Genomic DNA, 27,466 nt, shown 5'->3' on the forward strand with positions numbered 1-27,466 from the left:
AACATGGAACTTGAGCGATGCAGGTATAGTTTCTCAGTTTCAGTTTATGCAGAGCTATTCCTAGTATCAGTTTAAATTTAGCAGAGCATTTGATCCCAGTTGTGGCAAGTGGTAAAGAATTAACAGTAGAGAAACGTTCCACGACCGAGACTTGCAAAAATATAACGAAAATATCGACCGAATTGCACCAGGTGTCCAAATACTTATGGACGATAGCGTACGTAACAACTGTCAGAGATTTATAGCGACGAATAAAGGAATTTTTTTTTTTTTTTTGGTTGTTTTCGCGAAAAATTGCAGACTGCATACTATGTAGAGAAGGCGGTAATTTAAAGTTCAGGGAACGATGTTTGTCCAACTCGTAACTAGGCCAAGTCTAAATCGACGTAGTCTCACGAAACGCGAAATTTCAAATGCAAATGAGATCGGAATAATCACTCGCGACGTGACTCCTTTTCACAGACTAGATAATACCAGGCCAGTTTATGTATCTGAAACAGTAAAAGTTAAATTCTTTAATCGTTCATTTGATTTCTTAAAAATACGCGATTTTAAACAATTTTTTCTCTGAATTTGTAAAATTTTATGATTATAAATAGATACAAGTAACGTGTATATAAATAACAATAAATATTTCATGTAAATCTAACTCGATAATGTGGGATAAATTTGGAATGAATTTAAGATAAAATATTTTCATCGTATCCCCCCGCCCCCTCCTGCGATTGAACTAATTTAGGCCAACTTAACGAACGCAGGGCAATTCGCACAAAATCCTCGATACATTTAGAATCGATCATTTCCCAAGAATCTGAAATATCTCCGACTCTTTGTTTTTCAAAGCTTAGTTCCCTGATAAATCAACTCGAACCACAATAATCTTCAACAATTCGAAAACAACCGTTCTTATTCATCCACTTTCGCTCGAATTATCAGGCTTATTCTCGGCCGTGCGAGTGCGCAAAGAAAATATTTAATCGTCAATGTTTGTTTTCAATATAAAAGACCGAAAGGGAAAAGAACGTACAATCGGGAATCAGATATTTGACGAAAAGAATCGTAGCGCGCGAAGGGCGCATGCGCCTCGCATATCTGTCACAGTCACAGAGTGCATCGCTAGTGATGGGATGAAGTTTAAAACGTATCTATAAATTCGAATCAAATTCAACGCTTAAACTTTATTTCATACAGTTCGAATACTACGTCAGTCTACATACTGATCATATACGATTCTTCATAGATAATTCTACTATAGGGCTAATTCTGTGAAACCTATCATCAACGGAGTTTAAGATTTTTCTTCGCTAACCACAATGGAAGCTTAATACTATGGCGACTGATGATGCTACACTAGCGCCATGTGAGCATTAACTAGTTCCGGACCAAATTCCATATAGTAGCCGTGAAAAACAGTTTTGAGTGTATAGAAAATCTGAATAGTAAAGTGTTCGTAATCTTTCAAAGCAACTCGACCGATATCTCTTCTTCTTCGGGCTACTTCTTTATTTGCCAAAGTACTCGTAGAGGACTCGTATTTGCTAGTTAGATTCGAACCTAGTTTAATGTGTTGCTCTTCTTCTTTTGAAATGGTTGGAGAAGATTCGAATTTAGCGAGCGAATGCGACGTACTTGAGGCCATCGCTATACACAAGCAATCTCTAGTTAAATAATAGAGGCGTCGACCCATCTCCAGAAATATGCGAGCGTAACAATGATATACGCGAGTTTATTCCAGGGAAAGCAGGGATATGTTGTCGGAAGACAAAGATGACCTGGTGACCCTGTGTTATCTAACCGGACAGAGCAAGCAGGACTTCTTTATTCTCTTTTTCAAGCTACCTCGCTAGCCTAAGAATCGATATCACTTCGATTTCGAGCTCGTTCATGCGATTCATTCTGCCTGACCGACCGAAGTTGCCCGATTCCCTATGTTACCGACCCCTTTTCGGCTTATTGGCTGAATCCATGCATAGGTTATCCCCCTTCCGGGACGGGGAAACCCTTCTCGGGCGAAATGCATTTTTAACCAGGCCACCGAGGCATTTGCGAGCCAGATCTTCGCCGTAGGGATTACGTCTCGCTCGGCGACGATCCTTTTAAAACGCGACGCATGTCTTACTGGAGCATGAAACGCGCTTGAAACTTCCTCTGCCTTTTGTGGTTCTAGGGAATTTTTATGTGAAAAGGTACTTTTCTCCTTTCTGGTAAATGGCAGAATTTGTATCTTTGACGAAGGATGTAAAATAGAGGTAGGAGGTTAGGGGATAGTTTAGTATAAAAGTTCCGTGACAAATTACATGATAGACGTACATCTGTGAAGGGGTATCATGAATTCCCAGTTGTTGCCACATATCATACCAAACTTTAGAAGTTTGAACTTGTCATTCTTCCAAATCTATCTACAATTTGACCAGATTATAGTTCAAAGCATAAAAAATCCTGGGTTTAATTTCTAACCTAGAATTAAATCCAGATCTCCCATCTATTCCCAATTAAGATTCCTAACTTCAATATCAAAAGCTATCGCGAAAATTCTAACCGGCATCATCTCGAAACAAGGTGCTATCAACGAGTGCAACATTTTCGTTTGTCAACGAAGCAAATGGCCGATAAAATCGGCGGCGGATCAAAGAGGTCTGGCAACCTGACGTCGAGTGTCGCGTCTGTTAATCAGGGGACGGACGTTTACCGAGAAACGTCCGGTCAAAACACTCGCGAAATTGGGACGCGTGCCTATTTTTCGAGCGTGACGCAATCAGTATGCGCCGCGGTGCATCTCGAGCTGAGTCTAATGTTTTCAACTCGAGTAATAATCGCATGAAGTCGAGCCGGGTCAAGCCACCGAACATTTAATTTTATCGTGTCGCCACACGGTTCTTCTTCTCCGATAAAACGACGCGTCTCGAAAACAATCCGAGACGGTGGCCACACGAATGGAAAACGATGAACCCGCGACATTTCAACGTGTTTCGCTGTGAAATATCGTTGACCTGGCCATGAAAGATACGGTCATGCGCGAAAGTTTCCGGATATATTTTTCACTTTATATCCCTAAAGCTGTATTTTCAAGAGTTTCAACTAATATTATAAGTAGATTGCGAATTAATTTAATTTAAACAAATTTTTAGACATTTGATCTTTAGTATGTTTACCAAAATTGCGTTAGAATACACGTATAATGGATATTTTATAATAAATAAATAATATTTATAAAAAACAAGACCTATCGTATACAGAAAACGAAATCCATAATATAATAAATAAGTTAGATTCGTAGAAAGTGAAACTCACGATTTTCAGTGGTTTGATAATGTTTAGGTTCGGTTTTACTTGCAATTTTACATCTAATTAATTTTTTAGATTTTATGCATTTATGGAAACATGAAAGGTACAAAAATGTATAAAATACATATGATATCTAAAAATATCTACAGCATCGTATAAGATCGTCAAATAAATAAGAATGAAGAGTAAAAGGTGTTTCTGATGGCATAGAACAGGAATGGCGTATTAGTATAAAGTTTCTATGGTTTGGTTCTGGGTTTTGAGGTTAGAAGTTTCGAACAAAAGTGAATGGAGGATGTTGTGAGTTTTGAAACGTAAATACGTAATATGTAAAATGATCAATCGGGAACTTTCTCAATGATCTTGAACATTAAGGTTAGGAAGTTTCATCAATTATAAATAGGAGGTTTTAAAATAAATGATACAAAATTAGAAGGCTATATATTTTTATATAGTAACGTTGTATATAGTGTAAAGATGTTGTATTTACTTTAGTTGAAGTTCGGATTTTCTAGTGAAATTACGTATCACAACAACAATCATTTCTTTAGTTTCTTTTCGAAACAGTCGTATTCGTCACATAATGATTTGAAATGAAATTTCATTCTAGCCATTAACTTTGGAGGTTATTATTCTCAGTTATTCTGGAATGTTAATCACCAAAAGTAATGTAAATTGTATTTATGACTTTAATTTGTGAGTAAATATAATAATCGTGGTTTCTCGTAAACTTCTTGGCGATACACTTCTCGCAAGGTCTTCGAACATCGTAATGCAATTACCAGATAATATTCGCGATAAGTTGCAATTCGTACGTTCTGCTGGAAAACGCATTTCGTTGACCTCGCCGATGTCGTAACAGGCTGTCTGATAAAATTATACGATCGTGTTTGCCTTGCCTTCAGATAAAGTCTTTCTCCGTTCGACGACAAAAATAACTCGAAATTGCAACTTCATCCATTTCAATATCCATATACGAACAAAAATAATACAAAATTCGGACAAAATTAAGCCAATCGAATTTCATTTTATTGTCTGTTAATTAAATCCAGAAATCCAATTTAAAATAAAACATTAGCGTACACAATTCTTCACTTAATCATAAATTCCTTTCAAATTCGGTTATATGGGAATTTATTAAAAATTGAAATTTTGTTAAATTGCTTAGATCCTGCCATGCGAAATAATTTCTCGGAATATATTATTAAGGGGAATTTTTTTCATGATCAATTGATCTGACGACTTAATCCGAGCTAAACCGAAGAAACGCTGAGTAAATTCGAGATATCAGCTTTATACAGCGCTTTAGACGACGCAATAAAAGAAAGTTGGCTGGCTTACGGTTGGGCGTACGGAATAATTAGGTTTACATATTGTCGATGGATCTCGGGAGGATCATTGTTGTTATCCAACATTCGCTTTCGTGGCTTTCCACGCGCGGAAACCAGCTCGAGGTAAATGCAGTGTGACGATCAAATTGCTCCTTATCGGCTCGATTCCACGGTATTGTGGAAAATTACACGTAGATGGCAATTCTTCTGATGAGATTTAATTCACAATATCCCTGCCAATTTGTAATGATTTCCTACTTTAAGCTTGCAAACGCGAAATTTTATTCTATTCGTCCGATTTTCGAAATTTTTCGATTTCAAAATTTTATTTTAGTATCTTATTTTTCAGCTTGAGGAATTTTTATTTCTCTTTTTCCTTCCCCTTTTTTTTTACAGAGTATTTTCAAATGCTGATTTCAGAATTTTTCTTCTTTCTTTTATAACTTGTCAGAATTATTTTGGTTATGTTCAGTTAGGTTAGAATTTTAGGTTAGCTCGAAATTTCTGGTTAGTTCTATTACTTGATAACTTATTTTATTAGAACTCGATTACCTGCGTCGATTGTAGAGGTTCGAGGATATTATCTGAACCCGTAATCTTATCTTTAAAGAACAGATCACGAGAGATTCAGATCTGCGAACGGATATGTCGAAGTTTGTTAAGAATTTTGATAAGGATTGGGCTTGAGGAAGATTAACATAGAGGATTAAGTTTCTATGAATTTTAATTGGTTTTATAATAGGGAATTGATTTAACTAATACTATTGTTAATAGTTTTATACAAAATTTGTAAATATTCGTAATTCTTCGCGCAACGACAAAATCAAAGTTGGTTAAATTCGCGACGGTGCGTTTCAAAAACGCAATCGACTGTCTCGGCCGTTCAATTTCTTCGTTTCGCGACGCCTGTTGGATTTAAACGAGCCCAGTGTCTCTCAGCTAACTTTACTTTCAATAAAATGGCAACATGTTCTCCTTAAGGAGTATAGAAATAGAAATAGAGGGCCTGATCAAAGTGAAATGTTGTGTTTCTAATAACTTAACCTGAGAGCCATTGTTACATTGACTCTGGCGGCAATAAAGGTCAATAACTATTTGCCTGGCAAGATACTTACGCAATTGATAGCTAGGTGCAAGGTATTTCTGGCTGACATGTTCATTGGTGGTCGCTAGATCCAACCGAATGGATTCTTTCTTCTTTCCCGGCCAAACTTCTTCTGTGTCCTATTCTTCAATTTGTCGATTGAAAAGGAAGAAACATTGTAATAGGGATTTGTCGGATATTTTAGGTTAGAAAATATTAAACGTGGATTTAAGATTATTTATTGTTAAATTTACTTATTATTGTAAATTTAATTATAAATTAAATTGAGCGAGAGAAACTAATCGATTGCGTTGGCTTCGAATAGGTTAGAATTAATTTATGAGAAGGTTAGAATTAGTTTATAGGTTATGCGTAACCTATAAAAATTCTATGAAAAATTAAAAACATTAAAACATCTTTTCTATGACTATTTCCACGTTGATTTTAAAACAATCCAATTTCTACCTAGTTTATAATTTCCTCTGTAAACAGACCCCTTCGTAGACAACTGGCAAATGGTATTCACGCGTAGTCAGCAGATATTTAGTTTTTCGCAGCTTGTTTTACGTCAGCGATCTGCATACAGAGTTAAACACAGTCTATTCTATTTTTTATTTTCGTTTATAAATATCTTTCGCATATAAACATTTTTCTTCGCCGATTGTGACATCATTTCAATAATCTGATTTCCTCTTCTCCTTCGCGGACGACGTACGATGATCCATCGCGAGCCACGTTGATTCTCGATCGAACCTAGCGTCAACAGACGATACGTAAATCGTTTTTTGCTTTCCTGTCCTAATGAATACACGAGAATTACCATGAAGATACTTTGTAGCGTGCTCGATCGCGCATTATTATCGAACGAGTCTTAAAAATGATCCGAGATGTGTTATGCAGCTGGCTGAAAGGGGTACATTATTCATTTGATCTCTCCAGCAGCCTTGACGCGGCTCGTAGTCAGCTGATGTGGCGATCAACTGATATTCACTGGTGGCACTAGAGCAGAATTTATATTCTTCCACCGAGATTCACCGATACGAATTAAATGAGAAAAAGCCACTATGCGTACTACAATCTTGATCAACGTTAGCAAACTAACCTCTATTAGTGGAAATTGGAACTTGTTCTACTATAGTTTCAGCCTGTTATTGTAATAAGATTTCTTTCCGTACCGTAAGAGAGAAACTGTTGAATATTCTACGTTTTATTGTTTAGCGACCAACCTCGGAAAATAGTTGTTAAAAAAGCCTTACAAGTACAGTTCTTACGAAAGAAATTCGACACAATTGATCGGAGAAAATAAAAATAATAAAAAATAATAAAAGATGGAACAAGTAGACGAAATAAATAATCGTAAAGTAAAATTCAGAAGTTGAATATTATATGATATAAGTGTGCGCATATAAAATTATGTCAAATGTTGGTTTGATGCCAGTCCAACAACATGATGAAGCCATTCGCTGTGACTGAACCGTGAAGCGTCGATTCCCCTAAATATCTTCGATCCTTTCGATGTAAAAAGTAATGGACTTTCGTAAATTGCCAAGGCTTGTAAAAGTTGTTCGAGAATGGATAAAAAGGAGGTCAATAGTCCCATCGATAAATCTCATTAACTCTTGAGAGTCATCAAATCGTTCGTTTATCTCTTTTTTCGGTTCAACAATGATGGCAGTCATTGATCTCTGTCGTGGTGACAAGATTCAGCGAATATTCAGGATTAAATTTATCACGAGCGATTCCTCATTGAGGACGACAACGTAGCGTTCAAAACTAACATGAAATATTAGAACACAGATTTAGAGATCTATGGTCCCTAAATCTGAGGTTTCGCACTTGGATGTCAAGGATTCCTAGAGAATTCAGATTCTGGGAAACTATAGATTTTTCATTTATTTGAAACAATTCGCAACTCATAATTTCAATAATTTAAAACTCAATAAACTAAATCATCGCAATCCATAATGTCAATTTAAAATTAATATATAATTTCAATGAAAAAATTATTCAGACACCAAAATGGACAATAAATCTATGAAAAATGTGTCCTAACCTCTTTCCAGTCATTTCTACAGCCATTACAGATCATAATGCTAATATAAGACCCAACAATCCTAACCGAAACCTATCAAAGACATGTGGTCAGGCATGTAACCACGATAAGCAAGCGTTAAGGTGCAAAGGCGAAAAAATATTGGCTCATAAATCGATGCTAAAGAATTCGACCTTGCTCGACGTCCAGCCAAATTCTCGTCGCCCAAGAACCTATATACCCGGATCGATTCAACCGAACAAAGCTCTGGCCTCTCTCTGAACCCGTCCCTGGTGATCGATCCTCGGGAGCATAGCCAGAGAACCGGATCCGATGGCGCGCCACTCGCATAAAGAAGCGCGAAAACGACGATAGTACGCGCGGCGACTTTGACGCCGGCCAGAGCCACATCGTTGCCGGGCGTAACAACTGCGAAGCTGCAGCCAGTGCAATCGTCGGCAGACGGACTAACTTCGCATGACGTCACCTCAACCAGCGTATCATTTTTAGCCCACATATACAGCCGTGCTGCTCGAGGTCCTCTCCTCGCCCTCGCCGCCGTCGTCGTTCCACCGCGTTCAGGTTGGTTGTGTGGGGATATGCGTGTACGGATGGCCTGGTGAATGCACACACGGCCGACGGACTCTGTGGACAGTGCGAGTGACCGAGTGCGCGGTATAGGCCAAACTCATGCAGCGATGGGTTCGAGTCGAGTAGGATTACAGTTAACAATTTGGAATTTTTTCGAAACATTTTGTATAGGACGAATGATTAATATTAGAATTATTAGAGCGAGAAGAAAGATCAATTTGGAACTTTTTAGAGAAATTTTAGGTGGGCCAAACTTAGCTGGCGATGGGTCCCACTTAGCATCGCAGTTGTTAAAACAATTGGAGTTATGTTAAACAATTTGGTATTAGATTATTGTTAGATAGGATATTAGTTTCTGTTGGAGGAATTGGATAATTTGGAAGTTCCTAGAAAAATTTTCTATAGGGTATATTTTGTCCTTTATAGGTTAGAATCGGTTCCCCACACATGTTGCAAATTATTACACAACATCTTTCTAACTTTCTAGCCATAATAACGAACACATCGTAAATTAGTTTGGGTAAAATGTAATTACTCGGTAATCAATAATTTTATAATCTAAAAGATTACGTTTTGAGTTAAACTTGTTTAGATTTGAAATATTCGCGAGTTGTTCGAGCATCTCGGTAGATGCAAGTGTAGGCACGAGCTCATGTTTTTGTGGGAGATGGTAGGTTCCTCGATTGCATTGTGGGCGCTTTCCCTTGGCACTAGTGACCGAGCTGAAAACATTGCCCGCTCATACCGAGAGTTCTTGAGGACGATAGACTCGTGTGGTCTTTGCGTCAGTGGTTCTCATCTCGACTTCTTTAACTTTCCACAATTTTTCTTCAAAGTTCTAACAACTTACTTTCTAACTACTTTATATGCCTCTCACCTGTAATAAAATAAATATTTGATGAATCTACTATTTCATACATAAAAGAATATTTAAATTGAGTAATAAAAAATTGAAATGTAGATGAGTTATGAAAGAAAATGTCATAACCTCGACAGCGTTCATAAGACGAAAGGGAACGATGCGTAGAGGCACGTACGATGAAAGAACGCCTCGAAAGAACTCGTAAATGATGAGCAAGGTGGGCAATGAATGGGGGAATGAGCACGCTTTCAGCAACTGGGGTTAGAGTGCTTTTCGTGGGGACAGTTTCAAGGAAAGTCATGGAATTGGAAGCTTCCATAATTTTAGAAAATACCACCCTTTAATCGTCCACTTTTTTTCTTTTGCTATATGTTGACGAACATTTAACACATTTTCATCTTTAGATATTTTTCTATAATACCTGGATATTTAACAATATCGTTTAGCGATTATTTGACAATATATAATTTATTTGTAAAATTTTATGATCTTTTACAGATTGTAGAAATCTAATTTTAGAATTTTGTATCTTTATTTTAAAACTTTACTTCTTTTATCAAACTCTCCACTATCAAACTTGTTACCCTTGTACAAGGCAATTTATTAACAATTTAATGGATAAAACATAAACTGTGATGTTAATGTCAACTTGTAAAACTTCCTGTGTAATATTAATTCAATTGATCAAGATGGCGCTGTCGTCTTCGTGTATCATGTTGTCAGTTAAACGTGAAAGCTTGAGGGATATTTATGGGATATTTATTGGTTAAGTGGAGCGACTCGATGATAGGGAATTTTTGATCATGCCGAAAGTAACACGACGGGAGATTGGCCGTTTCTGGCAACGGTGGCCGGAATGTGCATCGCTAGCATGCAGTAAGGACGAACCGAGGACAATAGCTGAGGATGCATTTTTGTTCCCTGGACGCTTGATGAATCCCTAATAGCTATGGGAGTGGTTTCGTTCATCGAGATATCGTTATAAACGTGCGCCACATTACCGTTTTCTTTAAACTAGTTCTGAAAACACCTGTAACGTCTGATAACCATTGTTTAACACGATTTATTAATATCTTGTTTAAAAGAAATTCTTAAAGAATCCCCCATCTTTAATAAGATTTCTAATATAGCACTTAACTAATAATAACGATATATATGTAATGGAACTAAGAAAGGAACGAAAGCAAAGTCTACTCTCTCGCTAACGTCCCGGTTCCGGAATGGCTTTCCCTGCTTGAGACGAAACACGTTAAACTCAGTCGACTATATCGTCTGTATATAGACGTCCTATTCTACTTCAAGCAACTGTCCCAACGACTCTCGTACGATATAGCCTTTACGTGACGAGTAGCTAAGAAATGAATAAACACAAGCGTCTAAATAATCATATACAGCTAGTAGGTACAGATAAAACGTATAGTTAATATTAATTAGTATAAATGAAAAAGCAGTAATTGAAAGTGAATTGCGCTAAGTATCCAGTTACTTATGGTGTACATTCTCGATGATAGAAATCCTCTCGAACGCAGTGGCTAGGATAAATCAATATTGGAAACAGTACGGACTAGATGTTCGTCGGCACAAGCAGCCGAGTCACGAGTGTAAAGGTTAGGTTTGCTTATCTCACGCGAAAGTTGCATTAATAATCCACCACGCTGGTTTTACATTGCTTAAATGGAACAGTAGACTTCGCTTTTAAGCTCCCGTATGAGGAATCTAGCGATTTAACGATCAGCCCTAACGATAGACCACCAGAACTCCAGTTTCTGCCTGATATTTTTCGTCTCGGGTTTCCAAACGTGCTCTTTCTCTTCTCGTTTCGAACGCTCACAGTTCAACGTCTAACGACTGCACCTTTTTTTGTTGAAAAATGATCACGCGATTCGTTCTGTTTGCAAGTTGTTGAAACGTCATTAGCTAGATACTATTGTTAAGCGTTCTAGGGATATTTTTGACTAGGTTAGGTTTTAATCACTAAGCGTTTGAATATTTGGCAGGCTGTCTATATATATATATATCGGTTAAAAATTGGGGTTAGGTTAGATTAGATTTTGGATCGCTTCTTCGTTGCGCTTTTCCAGATGCATTTAACCATCTATCAATTTGAACAGTGTTTATCGTTTATTATCTATACGAAAATTAGAACGCAAAAATTCCCCAAATATATCAGTCTAGTAACAAACTTTCATAAACTTTTCATCAAAGAGTCGATGAACTTAAACAGTGTACCTGAATCAGCCTGGAAAGTACTTGGTTACAAACACTCTTGGCTCGGTTCCGTTTATTGGACCGTATCGCGATTACTGATCACGAAACCGGGGAGCGTAGTTTCGCCCGGCGGTTCACGTTCGTTGAACGATCGTTGACGGGACACGCGCCACGAAATTCGAGCGGGTCGCTCGTAAATTGCGCCAGCAGTTTCGTCTCAACACCGGTTGCGCGTACTCTCCTCAGTGTACACGCGTGTGCACTTGTTCACGCAACGCAACGTGGCCTCCGGTTATCCGTCGCTTCTTTTCTCTCCCATCCACGCTAATGGGCGTTTCAGTCTGCCTGCAATTGCATTATACGCGCGCGTTATGCAACCACCGAGGGCTCTGGATCACACGCCCTCCCTCATCCCCATGTTGCTTGCCTTTTCAAGGGTGAGTTCCTGGGGCATGCACGTTCAAGCTGATAGAGTCTCGTTTGTCCGCCTCTATATCCGGAACGAACACGAACGGCCTTTTGTAATTTCGACCGGTTTACGTTAACTATTAAAAATTTCAGAAACCGTACAAACTCGTCCTTCTTTACACTTTTGTAATGTGACGCAAGTTGTCGAATAGAAGCTGTGTCTTAGACCTGTGAAACCATTTAGGAAGTTACAATTTTTAAAAGAATGTGTCGAGTGCATTGGTGATAATTGTTTGTCAGATTCACAAAGTTGCTGAAAAATACCTGAAAAGTTTCCTTACAATACGTGATTGTGAAACCTATGAAATCTTCTAACCAATTCTGCTGATCACCGATTAGAATTCCCTAGACAAATAATTCCACAAATTTTAGGGAATTTTCCCGTATTTCCCTATGTCTCTAGCTTCCTAGGAAGACAAATTTTATCTTCCCGCCAATACCAGCGAAACTCTTAAAAATTCTTATTTAAATCAAAAAACTAAATTTTCCGGTCCACGTGGCCATTCCAATTTTTCCCAATTTCAATTTATTTCTTACGTTCGTCAATCGATAGAAGTACGATTGGTCTTCATAGCTGAAAAATACCATCCGATATTATGGATTCGAAAAACGTAAAGAAGTCACGTTCGTATGATAAAGTGGCGATGAGTCTACGCCGGTGTCCTCGACACTTGGTTCGGCCCAAATGGCGCTGTCGATGCAGTTTTTTCGGTGTATTCTGGATAAGTAGTCTCGTGGTCTCGAACGTGACGCGGCCATCAGCGTTTGTGGCGAGTATCCTTCGAATTCCTTTGTTCTTGCTTGCCCCCAGGGATCATCGGGTTCGCTGCTCGGTTTGAAACGTTATTGGATTACGTTCTTTCTGCGGTTTCTTTCTACTCGTACTCTTACAAATACCACTACGCACTACCATCAATTTTTTAATCATTCTTACACACCATCGCCGAGGAACTGCCAGAAAATTATGTTCGCTCAAAAATTACGCAAAGATCTGTGTTCGTTGAATACGTCGTTTGGAAGTTTTCGGCTTTGCTATCAGTTCCATCTTAGACACTTCGTCCCGATCGGTAAATTAGGAATCTTGCGTGCGAGATAAATTGTAATTCGCGAGGTTAAAGAAACACTCGAGGTAAAGTTAATTCTTTCGAAGCGAGAAACTTTGCCTCGTCGAACAACGTCACGCGTAATAAGGTTAATTTACTTTCTTCGAAATTCAGTGAATTATTCGACTGCCATAAGAAAGATCTCTCTTGCGAAATACGAACTCGATCGATAGGTTAAGAAGCAATTTGACTTCACGAATTCCCCATTAAAATGTATACTCGTATTCGTATAATATAAATCCTCGACGGTGAATTATTCGAATCGAAGATATAAAAATCGCGGAGTTTTCTTTGCGTTCTATGAACTGGAAAAAAAATTTGTCGAGACGATAAAAATCATAGAATTTCCAGACGTTCTATATATAGTCTGCATATCGAGTAATCTCGGATCACAGTTTGTATATGTGTATCGGATCTCTATGTCTGAATGTTAATCAGTAGAATTTTCATGACTAACGAGATCGTTCGATGGCTGGATCGACTTGCAACTCCGGAGTTCGCAGTCGCGTAAATATTTATCGGGAGACGAGGGGTCACTCGGCGGAAGTGGTAACATCGGTATTGGTATAGGTCAGTTTATTTTCGAGCGGAATACATTATCGATCGGCCGTTAATCGTATGTATGTATATGCGATGTAGGTACACAAGCGGACCGGCTCTTTGTGTCGCTTATCTTATTCGTCTTCCTCTCTTTTTTTTCTCTCTTTTTTTTTTCTTCTCGACGAATAAAAAATGGTCTGCTTGCACGAGAGAAAACGTGAATCATCAATATATACATTCCACTCTTTCGACATAACATAACGCTCTTGTATCCACTATCTTATTTAGAAAATTAAAGCTTCGCTAATTTTAATCGAGAATCGAGCTATTATATATAAAAAAAAAGAAGATATGGAATTTTATTTAAACGATTGAAATTCTAATGAAATGCTAAATGTTTAAAGTCTAGCGAATCTTCGAAAAACCATAATTTTGACGAATACTTTGAGAAACTGAAAAAGCGAAATGTGTCAGTGTTCCGTCTCAAAGGACGTTGCAACGTTTCAGTAAGAAAGGACGTCCGTTTTATTTTCACCTTTCTTTCGCCAATTCAAGCCGAACACAAACGTTTGGCCGAGCATGAAACATCGTTTTACGAGGACAATGAGAGCGTGCATGATTGCGAGGACGTAAAATAGCCGGCACGGCAATGACACGGCGGCGAAGGATCCTCTTGGACAGACAGTGAGAGAGAAAAAAGGAAAAAGAAAATAGTAATTTGCAGCCGGCGAACGAGAGAGCGTAATAACACTCAGCCTTGACCATGCTCGAGTCGCACGAAAGTGAACCTGTTTGCTTGCTCTAGAAAATCGCTGATAAACTTTCATGCTTCTTCCACTGGATCTTGCGCAGCGAATTCTCGCACCATCTTTGTGTACAATACAAATAGACGTGAATTTATAACACGCTTGGCAAATAAAGAACCAAGTTTAGATTAGGTTAGGTCTAGACTTTTAGAACCGTAGTCTTCGCACTTGACAAGATTCAGCAGATTTCTTTCAAAATAACTCCAACGAGATACGCTGTATTTGGATATTTGACAGGGAAATTAACCGCGCTAAATATATTGGATCTGCGAAATAGCGAAGCTTTACGAATAGGTTAGAAATACTTTGTGTAGGAGAAACCGAACGACGAAGCAAATCGAGATTTACTGGAGGCGATAGATATTATTTTTCCCTTCGAACGTCTTCGAACATTCTATGCAACAAAGTTGCGATGATATCCAGGTAAAAAGAAATCGATTGGATGTCAGAAACGGTCGTCTACTCGCGAGGGAACCTCGACAGAACTGTGAGGTTATGTAACATCACGGACAGACGAGGCTCGGGGAGAGGTCTGTCAAGTCTGAGAATCATTGACACGTCGCCGTGGGAATAGAGAAGAAACTGTGTGACAGCACTGTCTCCTTTCCTCGGTTGACAGCAGGCAATATATCTAGGGAATTTCCCCCTGTGGGACTTGAATTAAACAAGAAACCACTCCTCTTCGAGGAACCACTTAGTAAGTATCGGTAGAATTCTATGAATATCGTATTTGAAGCAGTTTTCGGGTATTTCAAAGCTTAGGCTTACATTGTGATTAATTTCCACTTAAAGAAAAGATAAAAGGGGAAGGGTGTTATAGTGGATTTATCAATGGGCTAGGGATTTTCACGAGAATTCTAACGAGCACAATTTCTATACGAATTTCTGCAGTGAAATCCCACCAAATCTCTGGATCTGCGTGTTCTATAATATGCAAAGATTCGACGTGCCAAATTCTTGTCGTCAATCGATAAGAAAAATCGATCGATATAAACCGACGAACAGCGGCGCAAAATTCTTGAAATATAACGAAATTACGTTGCTGTCGTCGTTTTCGTCGAGTGATAGACCCGTTTCAGTTAAAAATTACAAACGGAAGAATCTGGAATTGGACGAACGATCACGTAGGAGTTGCACGATGACGGGAAGAATCTAAGAAGCGGCGGAGGATTGAAGAACGAATTAATTAACCGGTGATCAGCAGGTATTGTTCGTTCGTGTGAACGAAGGAAACGATCCAGGCGAAAGAGAGAAGGTTGCACGATAAAGGTGGCCCGAACGAGAGAGAAAGAAGGAGGAAGAGGGCCGTAGGTATCGTAATACAATACTATTAGTTGAACTTGAGCTACTTATGAATGACCTTGTCTGGATCAGCCATACATTTTCACTCATACCACGCTGGTAGCGTGTCCTTTGACTATCGCGTGTCTGAATGCACGTCCTGTGGTGGCTATGGCCATTGTTTTTTTCTTTTTTCACGCGTCGGATAGTCCCATGTATCACAACTCCCAGCTTGGGTATCACAACAGGAGACGGGGCCTGTTTTGTCTGCTATTGAAACGTTGTGCTGTCGGTGTTGCAAAATAGAGGTGTTACGTTTCCCTACGTCCAAGCGGATTCTAGATGCTTCGTTGACCAAATGGCACTCGATTGTATGTCCCTCTACACGTTCTATGGCGTAACACGAGTGGACATTTGTGACATAGATCGTTAAGATAATTCCTTCGGTCCAACTTCTTTTTACAGATGTAGAATCATTTCGGCGACTACTTTACATTTCTACGATCATTCCTGTGTCCGACTATTTATGATCACCTGTCTACATCGAGTAATCACGCATAGGTGAATATTAGAAATATAACATTAACGCTGCTGCGATCATTCATCCTATGTAATCATCGTTCCCAAATAGCCAGGTAGAAACGGTTGCAGGTAGTAATTTATTTTTATTAGAATCATTCCTACCTTTGACCAGTTATAGTCACGCATAAACGAATACCACGAGTATTTTCCACTATTACAATCACACTTACGACGTTCAATCTGCCTAGTCATCATTTTCATAAGTAATAGTCACGGTTGGCGTCAAAAACCCGGTTGGTTATAAAATGACAAATTCACGGGGAGCTGGTTACTGTTCTTTTCCGTGCAAGAAAATTACGTTGCAGTGGCGCAAGTGCGGCCAACCACGGCCAAGTAACATTATCGAAGCCATTGCTATTCTTCTTGGCGCTGCTAGCGGTCGAAGGACAATGGGGGAAAGAGATCAGGCATAGGGAAGCAAAGAATGCAGGAAGGAGAGTAATAGGAAAGGGGAGTGGGGCGAATAATGTGCCTGAGCCTCGACATCTGTCCGGAAGTGCGTAGACGTCTTCCATTTTCGTTTTCATTTGCATACGTTGTGTCCGCTGTGTGGCCGCGTCTCGTGGCACGATGCAATCGTGTCGAGTACCGTGACAAACGGGATCGTTAAGGACGCGTCTTAATTCGACGCGTGGCGATATCTTCAAGTTCAATATGCTCGACCATTTTTTAACCCATATTATTATTATTATTATTACTATTATTATTTATTATTTGTATTTATATTATTATTATTTTACTATATTTATATTATTATTATTATTATTATTATGGTATTATTTTTTATGAATTAAATGCAATTATAAAGATATATTTTGTGTAGTTGTAATTAATACGTTTGTTTATTAGTATCTGATATATTTTCGAGATATTTTTGCGTAGTAAAATGTTTGTTACGAAAAAGGGGTCTCATTTCTAGGAAGACAATGGCGAAAACAATTCTCCGTTTTCTTTCAAACTAGATCCGTATTTCACGCGAATGCTATCCATTTGAATCTTTGATAAACGGTCCGTAATTTATCCGGCCATTGTGTGTGAATTACCATCGTCGATATTCGGCTGTCTCCTCTCTATAGCGACATTCGTCGTCGCTGGCTTTTGTAGTCGCGCGATCTCCGCCACGATCTTTCGCAATAATTTTAAAAGGCCGCTTATCCAGCTTCAGCCGTCCGCCGTACATTCACGGAGATTCGATCTAAAATGCGCGGTTACACGGAGGAACCACTTCGAAAGCTGAGTGGGTACCTGAGATACGCGAATTTCTCTCGAAACAGACATTCCTAAAACTTTTCCTTCGAGCTATTCGAGTAACACGTCTCGGATCTTACAGCCTTTTAAAAATTCAAACGTGGCGCCATTTTGCAATGGTGCTCTGTGTGGTCGCATGCTTCCAAAAAGAGATACATTTCCTAAATGAGTATGAAATTGTTGTATATCGTGAAATACCACTAGCTTTAGTACAGAGAGGTAAAGCTTTTGACGAAACAGAACGATTGTTGATCATATAAATTGCAACTATGTTTCTTTGTATGGTAGAATATCCCTAGATATAGGAAATTTGGAACTTTTGTTGGTAATAGATAAGAAGTGAAAAATGTGACTTGTATAACCTGTCTCTAAATTTGGGTAAAATGTATTTTGGTTTATTGTTCGTTACCTGGTGACTAGTTTGTTGTTTGATAAAGTTGTCTTGGGTGGTTGAAGCTGATCGTTTAAAAGCAGTGCGAAGGTACAGGTATAGTCCCACCTGACTTAAAAATATGCTTCTCACAGTGACTATAATCACTGCATCCCAAAATAGCTCATACAGTCACAGTTCAAGTACTCCTATTTAGCCCCCAATTTCACCAAAAATGATCCAAGTCTAAATAAATAGTCCTGTCTCTGCATACACCCGAGCCTTCTATCTATTTGCCTCGGTGATCATAATCACAGTAGCCAAAAATAGCTCATATAGTCGCGATTTGAAGTGGAATATACGAGTTGCAAGTTCCCTAGGGAGATCGAAGAGGGACAGGGTCGCCACTGTGCCAGTTTAATTTCGCATTGACGTAGGTCCAGGGAGCTGCATTGTCTGTAGCACATTGTGTTCGCATGCGTAACACCACAGGGCCGTGGCCGTCGCGTTGCGAACCAGGCTTGATGCGTGAGCCTCGTTCTTTGTTCCATTCTCACGTGAAATGGCCACACATAGATACAATGTTGCGAGTGTGTGTGTGTGTGTGTGTGTGAGCGCGCGCGCACGAGCGCCTCGGCCGACGATCAGAGAGGGTGAAATTAAAAATACCGTGAAACCCTCCGTTGCAGGCCGTCTCTATGTTTTCCTCTGACGCGTTCAGGGCCGTCGAGCACGAAAACGGAGCCCTGTTTCCCTTTTGCCCGCTCGATCGAGGCCACACCGCTGATTTATAGGGTATTTACCCTTCTATTTATGGTCTGGCTTGACGGTTGGTTCTAATGCTGCCCTCGAAGGGGCTACGATTACTGTTGGTATTATTACGAGATCCTGCTTGACCGGGCCCTCTTACATGACTCGAGTAAAATTTTATCCTTTGTGTGTTGCAGGTTATTTTTGTGTTGATAAATCTATAGGTGTAATGGCAAGATATTGGGTAATACAATTGACGAAATCATACGAGGAAATCTTTCAGATTCCAGGGATTACAATTTTAACATACCATTTGCATTCGATGTAAAATTGTATTTTTATTTATTTGTCAGGCAGTAAAATATTATGTTTGATGTAATATCGTTATATAATATATAAAATATTTTTGATTTTTAATATTCATATTTTACTGAATCCTAAAAAGAATACGTTTGGTTGAGTTATTGTAACATAACCTTAAACATAGCCTTAATTCTAAAAAAGATCGGTATCGAAGTTACTAGGTTAGGTTTGTCTTTTAATTCGCACGATATTTCTCGTAATTCAGGAACGAGAGAAATGTTTCATTATTGGGATGGATAATCGTGGACATATTAAATTCATCAGCTTCGTGGCGGGTTTGCCAGGATCGTTCGGGGGTCTCAGACTATGCCTGTGCGTTCCATTTTGCCTGCGTATTCCGGGAAAATTAATTTTCTGACTCCTAAGAGAAATGCACGTGCATTAAAAGCAACGTGCCCTGCAATCCACTGGCAAACACGCGCCATTCCATTTTGAAAGATATTACGTTCTCTCGTAGAAAATTTCCTGGCTTTTCTTACGTTTAATTATAATAGTCAAAATTATTAATTGCGAAATTTTTGATCACGTTGAGGCGCCCTCTTCAGGTTAGATTATTAACCATTAATTACGTTGCAGCGATTAGGTAGTATTACTCAAATTTTGAAAGATTTGGACATTATCTGTTCGAAGCTTTGAAAAATCTAAATGAACTCTAACCTCAAAAATTTAGTTCTCCTTAAAGAATATCAGTACTATATCGAGTAGACAATATTACAGTAATTGTACAGAGGTTAATGGATAGTTTCTGCTATGTGTTCAAGATTCCTGGATCTAATGGAGCACTAATTTCAAAATTAAATTCTCGGCCCGCATTGTCAGACATACATATTACGATGATTAGGCGATAATAATTTCACAAACGTTAGACAAACAGGGGTTAGGCAATAATAAAGGTTAATAACAGTATCCAATTGTACAGAGGTTAAGGGGTAGTTTCTACGATCCATTCAAAATTTATGCTCCTAAAGGAACACTGACGCTAAAATTTAATTCTCTTTACACAATGTCAGTCATGTAACAACCCTGTTTCTCTGGTTACAGACGATAATGGTTAAGCAGTGATAAAAACCAGAGAATACAGTTTATTTTCTTAGGAATTAATTGTATAATATCGAAAAACCTGAGACCTATAAACGTATATTCGTTCGTAGCATATCTTTTACGTTCCTAACCTAACTTTCTCGTATCAACTCACTTAAAAAGAGGAATATTCCTAAAACGATGTTATTTATTTATTAACTTTTGCTTACAGATGGTGGTGGTAGTTGAGCACCAGTGGGAGGAGGGCGGTAGCGGGGCCCAGGGCGATGTGGCTAGCAAGTGGGAAAGCTCGAGGAGGTGATAACGACTTCTGACCTTCCGTGAGAGCGTGTACCGCGACGTAGAGGGCGCCGCCGTCGATCGTCAAGCGAAAAGGCTCACCATTCGGAAGAAAACGAGAAGGAAAAGGCGGAAGAAGAAGAAGTGGAAGAAACTGAGTACGAAAACGGTTACGAAAGAAACGAAAAGGGTGGAGAGTGATAGAGAAAGAGGGAATAAAAAAGGCGAGCTCTAAAGGGGAGGCAAACATCAACAGGGATAGAGAAATACAGATACGTGTTTTGGAGAGAGAAGCACACGATTAAAACGCTATAAAGTTTGAAGAAAAAAACAACAAAAGATCGAATTGAAGGGAAGGAAAGAGGGTTGGAAAGAAGCGGGGAAACATTGAGAAATAAATTCCTTCCTCGTGGCCAGGTTGAGCACACACAAGACATTCTCCTTCTGCAGCGGGATATCGCTCCTGTACATTAAAAAAAAAAGAACAAAAAAAATATAACTTCTACCTTGAGAACATATACCTCGTGCGTACAAGTACCTTCAAACATAACCTCTTTTTCGCAGCGTAATAGTGCCTAGGCCCCTCCGGAAGAACGCGACTACAAATAATAATAATAATACAAATAATAATAAATAATAATATTAATAATTAATAGCAACGTTATACATATATTATATATATAAATCTATACAGAGAAAATAAAAGATCTAACGAGAGACGAAAGAAGTTTTAACGTTTTAATCATAATCGTCAGTTTTGTTCGACTTGCAAGTCACAAACATACACAAACACACGTAAAACATAGGCAAACCCAGTGACTATCTGTATGTATACGGACGTGAACGTATGCAAGAGAGAGAAGAGCGGTCTCTTGAGATCAAGATCGAGATCGAGCAAGTTACGAACCGTTTGGTCCAAGGTTGGACAGAATCTGAAGAGGAAGAATCGTGGTGGTGCGTCGATATATAGATCTTATCAAGAATATTCTCGTTGATAACGGTACCTCTCCCCCTTCGAGCCCCTTAATCGATTAATACGAACCAGGACAGCGAAGTACCTGCAGCAAACACAGATATATTTATAAGAATAATTTATATGATATATATATCTATATATTATATAAATAAATGAATATATATAATACAGACACACAAACAGACACCGATAGTAATAAAATAGTAAAAAGCAGCCTGTTGAAAGGCGACAAGTAACAGCTAAGGGCAAAGAGAATAATAACGATATCGATTAGAGTATATAATAATTAAAAAGTAATAAACGATAGTTGTTAAGAGGAAAAGCGAGAAGAAGATCGTACAACAGAGTGTGAGTGCTTAAATAATTCTAGAACGCGCTACGGTTAGAGTACTTCTACTTTTCACGGTTAATCTACTCAGCAATTGCGGAGCCTGTTCTACATATACGATCAAGGTGAGTCTGATGTTCTTTGAATTGATAATTGTAGAGTAGAATTTCATTCATCTGGACTAATTTGAGGATCTTCTCAAATAATTCGTGTAACTGAGTTTCCAACGTATATTCACTGTAATTTGGTTCTTCGAGTTCTATTGCTTTTAAACATTCTGTACAGCATATTGAACTCTAGAAAAGGAATTTAATAATGGTGATAATAAATAGTCGATTTGTGAAAAGATTTCATGTATTTAGGAATGTTTATTTAAAATAATATTTGTTATATATGTGCCAATATTTTTCAACAAGGTTTTACAAAATCAATAAGATAACCCTAATTCAGATCTAGTTCAGCTATCGCGTCAAACATTTTTCGTTCAGTCTCAATATACCGTAACAAAGCACATCTTGAACGAGTCTGACACGAATGAGACGAATCTACTTCCTCGTGCTCAAACCACGACAAACATGCTCAGGGACTACAAACTACTGAATAGATATCAAACTACAGGGACATACAAACCACTGAAAACAGATACTGAAATTCACAGTTGATTAAGACGTAAAAATCAGGAATATTGCTATATCAAACATCATCAAACACTTATCATCCGTTATATATCAAACATTTTGCATCAATTTCCAATATTCAACAAAAAGTAATAAAGAACATCCTCGGGAAGTCGGATACTAGCAAAACGAATCCTCTTGCTCGTTCTCAAACCATGAGAGACGCGCTCAAACATATTCAAACACACTCATATTAACACAGACCATGAAAAAGAGAGAAGATACACAGGTTTACAATCGATCGGTACGTGTTGCGAAAATCGTTCTCACGCAGGAGTAGATATCGCATCGGCGGTGCTTTCACGAAAACGCAAGCCTTGTGTTCCGTTAACGAACGTCCAATATCCACGATCCGGAAAGCGGCAGAACTTTTACCGGAGTCTCTATCTTGCAACGAGGATCTTCATTCTCGCGCGATAATTAGCGGCCACGGGTGGACGAAAAGCCGACGATCCACGCCGATGGGAGTCACACGCTCGCAAGTGAAAGGTGCCCGATACCTTCTCGCAGTTTCTTTATCTAGCAGCGTCGATCTCTTCGTTCCCCTCGCTTCGCTCGGCGTAAATTATCCTATGGAATTCTTTTTACGATCGTTGCTCGACATTCGGTCGAATCTACCCAGGCCTCTCACTTTCACTTACGAACGCACAAGTTCCGTGACTATTATTCGACAGGCCCCCGTATGAAATTCACGCGCGAGGCCCTCCTGGCCTCGTTTTCCATTCTGACCGCACAGGACAATGATTGACGTGGATCTGGACGAGTGTCGAAGTTTATAGTTAGATTTCACGTTGAGCTAACCTACATTTACGTTCGAAGAAAGATTGAAGTATGACGATATGACAATATGATGTTGAGCTAACCTAAATTTACGTTCGAAGGAAGCTTAGAGTATGACAATATTATTAATGGTAGGTGAGCAGGCTGTCATAGTAATAGAGATAGGTACGTTGACCAGACTGTGATGAAAATATGATTGAAGAGCTATTGAAATACGAATTTAGGCTTGGCAGGTTTGGTTAGGTTGGATGGGGTTTGAATTCAGTTTGAATAGATTTGAAATAAGTTTAAGTTAAGCCATTAGATTTTCAGATTCGAGATAAGATTGGCAAGGTTGGGAGATTTGAATCAAGTGTGAGTCCATCTTATCAGGTTTTGATCAAGTTTGAGCTAAGTGTTGAATCTCTGTGGAATGATTTATTCGTTAATATACTTTTTGATAGAACTGTGCAATATCAGTCTTCGATTTTAATACAAGAATTGCGTAACTGTACAATAGAGATGAATTCAGGAGTAAGCTTCAATAATATCATTCCTAACTAATTTGAACTTGTAAGCAACTCTTGAATGCTAACAACTGCTTCAATCCAAACACTGTGCAACATTTGCCTCGTTATTGAATTACAAGTTTTAGGAAATGAAATTGGTTTCCCTGCTCCCTTGAAAAATCACTTTCCTGTAATCGTGTCATTATTCCATCCTACATAAAATATACAAGAAGAGTATGAATCTTGAGATTCCTGGAACCTCGGAAAAAGCCAACCACTGTCACGTTTCTTGTATATTCTTCGAGGGCATATTCTAGTAAATCGCCAGGTTCAGATGTTTTCGCTGGGATAATCGTGTCGAGGTCATATAAAAACACGAAATTCATAGCGATTTAGGTATCGATGCACGGCATGTGCAAGCGCAACACGCGCTGCGGTAGGTGATTCGTTGGGTTTTTCATGGTGAAGCAACTAACGGGTATCTTGGCGACTCGTTTGGCTCACAGGTAGCAGGAGAGTCATTGTCCTGCGTTTACGTGACGAATTTCCCGTGCTTGCTCGTCTTCGCGAGTATCGTTCACGGCCACGCTATTCGCATTTTAACAGCTTTCTAAGAAGCCTTCGACAGCCTAGTCCCTACTGCCTTCCTAGCTTCGCTATGTGTTCGCTTTAAACTTCTTCAAACTTCTTCCACTTCTCCTCCCACGCGTTCTTCGTGCACACGTGACTATTTTCACGATGTCGAGGAACGTGGAACGGCGTGGACGTTGATTTATTGTGCTTAGTTGGCAGATCCTTTGGACATTTCGAAATTGAGAAGCAGGTTCTGTTTGAGTGTTTCGTACAGTTTCAGCTTTCGTTTGATTGCTTACAGTCACCACTGGATTATAAGTAGACTGTGGAACTGTACGCAAACTTATATTTTTATGATTAGGATTAAGAGAAAGCCATCTGGCTAGAAAATAATTTCAGAAATACGAAAGCAGTTTGGAATATGTTCAAATTAACTAACCTAACCTCAAATCCAACTGTTTGAACGTATAAAAAATGCATATAATATACATAGTATAGTGCTTGTTATAGATTCTAGCTTTCTCATTTGTGTCCATAAAAATATGTAAATAAACATGCACGATCTGGTGATCAAACGATAGCAAACTAGAGTTAAAGATCCAATTCGAGAAGCAACGCGATCGAAAATCGCGACAAGAATCGACGGTAGAGGAACAATAGGAAAGAAAAAAGTGTTTGGTTTACAGTTATCGGTTGCTCGTTGAAATTCTCGACGCCGTCCGCTCACACGTGCTTCGATTACCTCTTCTACGTCCCACGAAGCCCGTTCGTGATTTCGCGCCAACTCCTCCGGTCAATTGTTCGCAATACTATCGAGGCAGCCATTATAATTCAATAAAATATCGATTTGAAGCCTCAGCTAGTTAGGAATATTATTTCTTTTTTCTCTTTTTTCTTTTAGTTTGTATTTGTAACAATTCTTATGTATGCTACTTTTATTCTAAAAATAAATTTATTTTATATTAAAGGAGGAACAGTTAGAACAGATTGTGGTTAGGTTGGGGTTAGGTTGGAGTAGGTAGTATTGAAAATAATAAGATGAGTATGATGTAACAGTATTAGTAGTAGGATAAGTGTAGAAAAATAATGTTTTTTATTCATTTAAAATAAAAGAATTTCTTTCTGAACTTTGAAAAATTAGAGTTGGGATATTCTAAACGAATGTCACCTTGTAACTTTGTTTTATGATGTTTTAATGGATGTTCGTGTATACGTATATTAAAGTAAATAATTAATTTTTGGAATAAAGGAATTCCTAGATCTTTTGAAGATTTGGAAATCTGGTAAAAATGGCGTATTAAAGCATTAGAACTTTAATCATGATCAACGTTAGTATCATTGTATAACGTTCTCTTATTAATTTTTATCAACGGCATTAAATAAAAAGAAGTTTTTGCTGCTATGCATTATGATTTTTTCTGTTTAATTTTCTACGATGCACGCAAACTTGAGATTAACCCTTGCCTTATGATATTTAGTCACGTGCTACATATTATGGCATCGATTTACATAGTAAGAACAGGTTTCTCGTGTAACAATTACTCTAAATACATACGTAAACTCTAAATACGTATTCAAATTTCAATATCGCACGTCTGATACGATGTTACAATATCGAATCGCTAACATTCATAACTGAAGAGACCTAAAAAGGATAAATGGTTAAATCTAACCTTGATCTTAATCTAACCTAACATTCGCATAAGTTGCACAAAATTTTATAGACGTATCTCAACGTATAAATATTGCTAGTTAACAAATTTTATATTTAAAATCAAATCGTATGAACAATCTTTGAATCTAACCTATGGAGTATGGACTAATTGCGATAAAACGCCAAATGTTTAATGACTTTAGACGTGTAGACCTCTAAAGAAACCCTAAAACAGGAAATTATAACCTAACCTCAAACTCTAATCACATTCTACGTCCCATCAAACTCCTTAAATAAATCCCCAAATCTCACCAATAGAACCAGAGACAAAAGACAAACATAACCTCTAAAACTAACCTATTAACACGTCTGTAATGCGCTTCGAGGTGCATGTATGAGTACTGTAGCACTCAATTAGAGCAGGGTAGATCGAGTATGGTAGAACTCCACTTATCTGAACTTGTCGGGGGACAAACATTTTCGTTCGCATAATAGAAGTTGGCGTTGAGATAAGTGAATTGAACCAGCAGAAAGTTCAGTAAATCGGCCATTAATTAAAATCTCGTTCTGGCAAATGGAGTTCTACTGTAGAAGAATGGAGAAGCTGAGGTCACGGGGTTCCCTGCAAGAATTCGTGCGGCGAAGAGAGGGGTTGGCAACGAAGGGTGGGACGAACGGCATGCGGTCGGCAGGCACGGTGAACCAGATATTCGAATGGCATCGACGGGTCTCTGTTTCTCGGTGCAGAAGGAGCAGGGGTAGCAGCGGGACGCCCGAAGAGAGGAAAGGGACAGTCCGGGGAGGCGACTGGGTACTGGGTATACGAGGTAGTGGGTATAGAGTGGAGATATCCAGGTCACAAAACAAGTGTCGCAACCGACCACGTTGGCACGCTCCTGCGATTATATACACTTTGCGTCTCCGCGCGCCGGATTTCGACTCCTGCTGGCTTCCCGCGTGGAAACTGACGGGCGTGCCTGTGAACCGGACTATCGATTACTCGCGTGCCTCTAGCCGTATAGCGTCTGACTATGTCTCGATACCACGAGGACGGACCGTGTGGAATCCTGTTCGGGTCAATCAGGGTCACCGGGTATTTCTTGTTGCGTTTGAGGTGTTGCTTCTGTTTTAGAGTCCCAAAGTACCAAATATATTTGATACCTGACTCTATCTCTGTTAGCAGAGAAAAGAAGTAGACTGAAAATTAGATCGGTTTTGGGGTACGTTTGAGGAAGTTTAGGTTGGCTTGTCATTGTTTGCTGTAAAAATGTTTTAGGCGAGTTACATAGAATTATTTCCGTTTGCTTTGCTCGCGATGGTTTGCATTGGCTTTCAGTTCAGTTTCAGTTGTTTTGTCTTAATCTGTTATTGTTCTTTTTGGGGTTAGGTTTGAACCTGGTTTGAGTAAGATTCGGTGTAATTTTCTTCCACGTAAGACGTTGAAATTCGCCGCGTGTAAACATCGAAAAGACATTGTAACAGCGTTTTTTTGAAGCGAAGAATTTGGGATATAGTTATCCGTGGATGAGATACGCAGACGAAAGACTGGGCGACGAGGGACAGGAAGGTAACCAGGCCGTAAAAGGATCGCGAATCGGTCTCCATCTGAAATCGCCGGCAAGTCCATGTTTGGTCTTGGTTATCTCGTTTTAACAACGCAAACCTTTGAATCGCTTCATTCGTCCTTTCTCTCTTCGTCCCTCCGACTCTGCTACGATTCTCCCCTTTCTTTATCTTTGCACAACTCGCCCGTGACCAATTCCTGG

General features: G+C 38.9%; 1 protein-coding gene across 6 annotated transcripts in view; it reads left to right on the forward strand.

Annotated features, from left to right (window-relative positions):
- The window catches only part of LOC126925341 (ecdysone receptor-like), a 198,460-nt gene that overhangs the window by 48,412 nt on the left and 122,582 nt on the right, over nucleotides 1–27,466 (forward strand). For all 6 annotated transcript variants that reach the window (XM_050740772.1, XM_050740773.1, XM_050740775.1 and 3 more), the window contains one exon: nucleotides 20,157–21,653. The gene's annotated coding sequence lies outside the window, so the exon portion shown is untranslated. The remainder of the gene's footprint in view (nucleotides 1–20,156; nucleotides 21,654–27,466) is intronic.

This window comes from Bombus affinis, chromosome 16, assembly GCF_024516045.1.
Source record: "Bombus affinis isolate iyBomAffi1 chromosome 16, iyBomAffi1.2, whole genome shotgun sequence".
In the NCBI taxonomy this organism is placed as follows: Eukaryota; Metazoa; Arthropoda; class Insecta; order Hymenoptera; family Apidae; genus Bombus; species Bombus affinis.